This window comes from Callorhinus ursinus, unplaced genomic scaffold (genome assembly GCF_003265705.2).
Source record: "Callorhinus ursinus isolate GAN/ISIS: 27379988/994484 unplaced genomic scaffold, GSC_fseal_2.0 scaffold2702, whole genome shotgun sequence".
NCBI lineage: Eukaryota > Metazoa > Chordata > Mammalia > Carnivora > Otariidae > Callorhinus > Callorhinus ursinus.
Genome location: NW_027399756.1, coordinates 1383 through 7044, shown reverse-complemented (window position 1 = coordinate 7044; position 5662 = coordinate 1383). Strand labels below are relative to the sequence as shown.

The window sequence follows — 5662 nt, the reverse complement described above, 5'->3', positions numbered from 1 at the left end:
TTATAAACTCTGGGAAACTCCATCTCTTGCATATTTGATCACATAGTGACATCTTTCTGTATATTAACTTTTAACTGCTATTTTAGGGACCTTGCAGAACATTAAGAGGATTATACATCATGACCAAGTGGGATTTATCCCAGCAATGCAAGAGTGGTTCAACATGGGAAAATCAGTCAATGTAATACACCACACTAATAAAGCAAAGGATAAAAAGCACATGATCATCTCAATAGATGCAGAAAAGGCATTTGACAAGATCTAATACCCATTTATGATAAAAAAAGAAACTCAAGAAACAAGGAATAGAAATGAACTTCCTCAAAATGATAGGGGCATTTATGAAAACTGCAGAGCTAACATTATACTCAATAGTGAAAGACTAAAAGAGTTCCCTCTAAAGTCGGGAACAAGATAAAGGTGCCCATTTTCACCAATGGCATTCAACACTGAAGTAGAAGTGCTAGCCAGAGCAATGAGATAAGAAATAGAAATAAAAGGAATTCAAACTGGAAATGAAGAAGGTAACTATTCCTTTTTACATGATCACATGATTCTATATCTGAAAATTCCAAATTATCCACAATAAAACTAATAGTTAATAAACAGATTGAGCAAAGCTGCAAGATACAAGATGAACACACAAAAATCAGTTGTGTTTCTATTTGTGTGCAATCAACAATCCAAAAATGAAATGAAGAAAGCTATTCCATTTAAATAGTGTCTAAAATAATAAAATATTTAGAAATAAATTTAAACAAGGAAGTGAAAGACTAAAAATACAAAAATTTGGTAAAAGGAAGACCTAAATTAATGGAAAGAAATCCTTAGTTCATGGGGAGGAGGACAGTATTTTTAAAATGTCAATCACACCTAAAACACACCTAAAAACATTTAGGTGTGATTGACATTTATAGATTCAACACAATCTTACAAAATTCCAATTGGCCTTTTTCCTTAAGAAATGGAAAACCCAACCCTCAAATTCATATGGAATTGCAAGGATCCCTGGATAATCCAAACTAATCATGAAAAAGAAGAAAAGAACTGGAGGACTGTGATTTCCACAACAAAGCTACGAAAGTGTGGTACTGGCAAATCAACAGACTGGTAGGCTAATGGAATAGAATTGAGAGTCCAGAAATAAACCCATACGTCTACAGCCAATTGATTTTTGACAAGGATGCCAAATCCAACCAACTTGGAAAGAACAGTCTCTTCAACACATGGTACTTGGACAACTGGATTTTCATATTTGCAAGAATGAATTCCATATGTGAGCAGAATGACCTCACACCATATACAAAAATGAACTAAAAGCTGCTCAACAACTAAAATCTAAGAGCTAAAACCATGAAACTCTTAGAAGGAAACACAGGGAAAATGTGCATGACCTTGGACTTGTCAATGCATTCATAGATGTAACACCAAAAGCATAAGTAGCAGAAAGAAAATGATAAAAAATAAATTGGATTTCATCAAAATTAAAAACTCCTGTGCATTAAAGCCATTATCAAAAAAGTGAAGAGACAGTACATGGAAGTGAGAGGAAATATTTACAAATCATGAATCTTTTTTTTTTTTTTGAGAAAGAGATAGCAAGAGCGTGAGCAGGGGAGAGGGGCAGAGGGGGGGGTCGAGAGAAAATCTTAAGTAGGCTCCACACCCAGCACTGAGCCTGACGAGGGGCTCTATCTCACAACCTTGAGATCATGAGCTGAGCTGAAACCAAGAATTGGGACGCTCAACCAACTGAGCCACCCACGTACCCCTACAAATCATATATCTGATAAGGGTTTAATATCCAAAATACACAAAGTACTCATTAACAACAGGACTCAACAACCAAAAGACAACCCAATTAAAAAATGGGCAAAGGACTTGCATAGACATCTCTCCAAAGAAGATAGGCAGATGGCCAATAAGCACATGAAAAGATACTGAACATCATCAGTAATTAGGGAATTGTAAATCAAGCCACACTTTGCCACTACTAAGATGGCTATAATCAATAAAACAAAAAGAAACAAATTTTGGTGAGGATGTGCAGAAATTGGAACCCTTATACATTGCTGGTAGGATATAAAATGGGGTAGCCTCTGTGGCAAGCAGTTTGGCTGTTCTTCAAAGAATTATACAACTCACCAATTCAACTCTTAGGTATATACTGAAAGGAATTGAAAACAGGAGCTCAAAAAAAATTTGTCCACCAGCATTATTTACAATAGCCAAAAGGTGGAAACATTCCAAGTGCCCATCAACAGATAAGTGGATAAACAGTGCTGTTTATACACGATGAAATATTAGTCATAAAAAGGAATGAAGTTTTGATGCATGCCACATCATAGCTGAACCTTGAAAACATTGTGCTAAGTGAAATGAGCCAGTTACAAAAGAACAGATATTGTATGATTCCACTTATATGAAATCTCTAGGCAAATTCATAGGGATAGAGAGTAGATGAAGGTTAACTGGGACTGGGGCCGTGGAGGGTTACTGCCTAATGCTTATACAAAGTCTGTTTGGGGTGATGGAACATGGTTAGAAACAGATAGTTGTGACGGTTGCACGTTGAATCTAATTCAACAGTTGACAGTGTGAATCTGATTAATGCCAGTGAATAGTACACTGAAAAATGATTGAAATGATATATTTTATATCTTTTATATGTATTTCATCGCACGCAAATAATTTTTAAAAAGAGTTAAACAACCAGTAAGGCTGTTTTACCTGTAGCATGATGTGATTGCAAATAATATGATTAGCAGGTATGCCAAGTGCAACAAAGGGATCACGGTCATAGAAGTAGCTTCAAATTCCAGTTGTCTGGAAAGTGATGTGAAATAGACTGCCTGCCACAAAAATATACCCAAGTAAATAACTTTTCACTCCAATATCTGTGTGTGTTACAAACACTACCGAAACACTATAGCTTATTCATTGAAACAACATATTAAAATTTAGTAAAAGATTGGGCGCCTGGGTGGCTCAGTTGGTTAAGCGACTGCCTTCGGCTCAGGTCATGATCCTGGAGTCCCGGGATCGAGTCCCGCATCGGGCTCCCCGCTCAGTGGGGAGTCTGCTTCTCCCTCTGACCCTCTTCCCTCTTGTGCTCTCTATCTCTCATTCTCTCTCTCTCTCTCTCTCTCTCTCAAATAAATAAATAAAATTAAAAAAAAAAACCTTTAAAAAAAATTTAGTAAAAGATCAAAATATGTGAGCAACTATGACTTTAGAATAAAGAAGGCAGCATAGATTTGCTTCTTCCCGCAAATCCCTGCCATGCTTTCCAAAGTTTCTTGCAAAAACCCGGAGTTTGACACTCCTGAGTATACAAAATCTGAGTTCTCTATAAGACCGTGAAGTCATTAACAGCCACAGAAATGTGTCACTTTTTCTAAATTTTATTAGGTTGTTGTCTTTTACTATTTTAATTGCATTGATATTTCAGAAAGATCTAGCATCCAAAGGCTTTTTCCAGTAGTTGACTCACTTTGACCAGGCTTATTCACAAGTACTAGTAGGCTTGCTGGCCCAACGTTACAGAATACTTAGCATGTGCCTGGTACTATGTGATCACTTAGTTGGAAAATGCTAAGCTAGTTCTCTTTTCAAAAACAGCATGGAACTTGTGCTTAAAGGTTTGTTGTTGTTGTTGTTTTTAATTTTTTTTTTATTTCAGTGAACTCCAAACAAGATTTAGGGGGCTCCCCCAAACAGCAGAGCCTTTAACTAAAAGTAGGAATTTCAAAGTCATTTGACTAGGAAACCTGATGGTCAATGTCTGTACGGAACAGACCTACCTTGAGGATGTAGGATTTGTGTTTTCCACCAGAACATTACTAAGGATTTAAGATTTGTGGCATCTTTGATGTGTGAGATTAAGGACGCTGGATTAAGTACCAAATAGAGTAGAGCACTCCCAGCTTCTAACCAAGGACTCCATCAAATAATCAGGGAGTGCTACTGCTATGATCCTTGGAAGAAGTGTCCTTATTCCTCCCACCTTCTGGCCTCCCTATCAAGCCCAGCCACCAGGTACCTGGATCTTCTTTAGGGCTAGACTCATTTCGATGTTGCTAAATTCGTCCAGGAAATGGATCAACCACATCTTGCTAAGCTCATTGATCTCTCCATCCTCAGTCTTCAGGTAGTACAGAAGCCGCATGGCTTTGGCCTTCACGAGTAACTGGTTCCTTCCCGTCCTCTTGCCTGAAAGGGTTCCTCCAATGGTGCCGGCCAGGTAGATGGGCTGACCTGTTTGGTTGAAGATTGGGAAGGTGAGGTGTCTCAGGTCGAGATTCTTGTTCATCTGCCAGGCAGCCAGGAGTGGGTTGGAGGGCACGCAGAGGCCCTGGTTCTTAGCGCACACCTGACTGTAGCGGATCTGGGTTCCGTTTTCCTCTGTCACATACAGATCCTGTACCACGTCGTCCAGTTTACCAATTTCCTCTAGGATTTCTTGTTCCAGCAGTGAGGCCGTGTTGGAGACTGCCAGAATACAAGCAAAATTGACTTCGGTGCTCTTCCTGGAGACAGAAGTGGTAAGAGTTGTTGGCGGTGAAATGTCCCTGCACAAAGTGCCGCTCAGCCTTGCCCAGGCTCCCTATGGGGGTGTACTGCTCCTCCAGGTTTTCTTCTTCATCCTTGAGCCAGTGCCCAGAGCAGCCGTCAGCAGCATGGGCGCCAGCAGGAAGATCCAGGGGTACAAGCCCACCTCTCACCCCAGCCTTCCGAAGGCGTGGGAGAGGGGCGCCTCTAGGCAGTCGGTATGGCAGCGAGGTCTCTCGACCTACCAAACTGCACTGATTTTCTGATCCGGGGAGCCGGCGAACTTGAACGTCCCCGCACTGACAGCAGCTGGGAATGGGATGCCCCAAGGGACTGCGTGCTCCGCCCCAAGCCCAGTTTAGCTCGGGTTCCCGTCCTTGACTCGACTCCCAAGAGCCGCTCAGCCTTGGCTGGGCTCCCTCTGGGGGTGTACTGCTCCTCGAGGTTTTCTTCTTCATCCTTGGTCTAGTAAATCGAGCCAGTGCCCAGAGCGGCCGTCAGCAGCATGGGTGCCAGCAGGAAGGTCTAGGGTGCCAGCCCATCTCCCACCTCAGCCTTCCGAAGGCGCGGGAGAGGGGCGCCTCTAGGCAGTTGGTGCGGCAGAGGGATCTCTCCGACAACTGATTTTCCTACCCGGGAGCTGGCCGACTTGAACGTCCTCGCACTGACAGCGGCTGGGAATGGGACGCCCCAAGGGACTCCGTGCTCTGCCCCAAAGCCCAGTTCAGCTCGGGTTCCTGTCCTCGACTCGCTCGACTCGACTGGACTCGCAGGAGCCGCTCAGCCTTGGCCGGGCTCCCTATGAGGGTGTACTGCTCCTCGAGGTTTTCTTCTTCATCCTTGGTCAAGTAAATCAAGCCAGTGCCCAGTGCGGCACTGGCCTGCAACCTGCTGCTTTCTCCTCCCACTTGCACTCACCCAAGTTACCCCACTGGGTCAGAGTCTCCCACCGATTCCCAGCAGCACCCATTTCCTAAGCCCCTGCACAGCACCCAGCGTCCATCACCTCCACTCCCCTCTAGGCCTTCAATCCTTTGTGGGCTCTGAGCCCACCATTCACTCCCAAGCACTAATGGGAAGATTCTCTTTCCGGGGCGGAAGGGTGGCTGGG

General features: G+C 43.0%; 1 pseudogene; it reads right to left on the bottom strand.

Annotated features, from left to right (window-relative positions):
* Positions 1 to 1608: 1608 nt before the first annotated feature.
* Positions 1609 to 5390, bottom strand: LOC112818094 (patched domain-containing protein 3-like; annotated as a pseudogene).
* Positions 5391 to 5662: the final 272 nt, after the last annotated feature.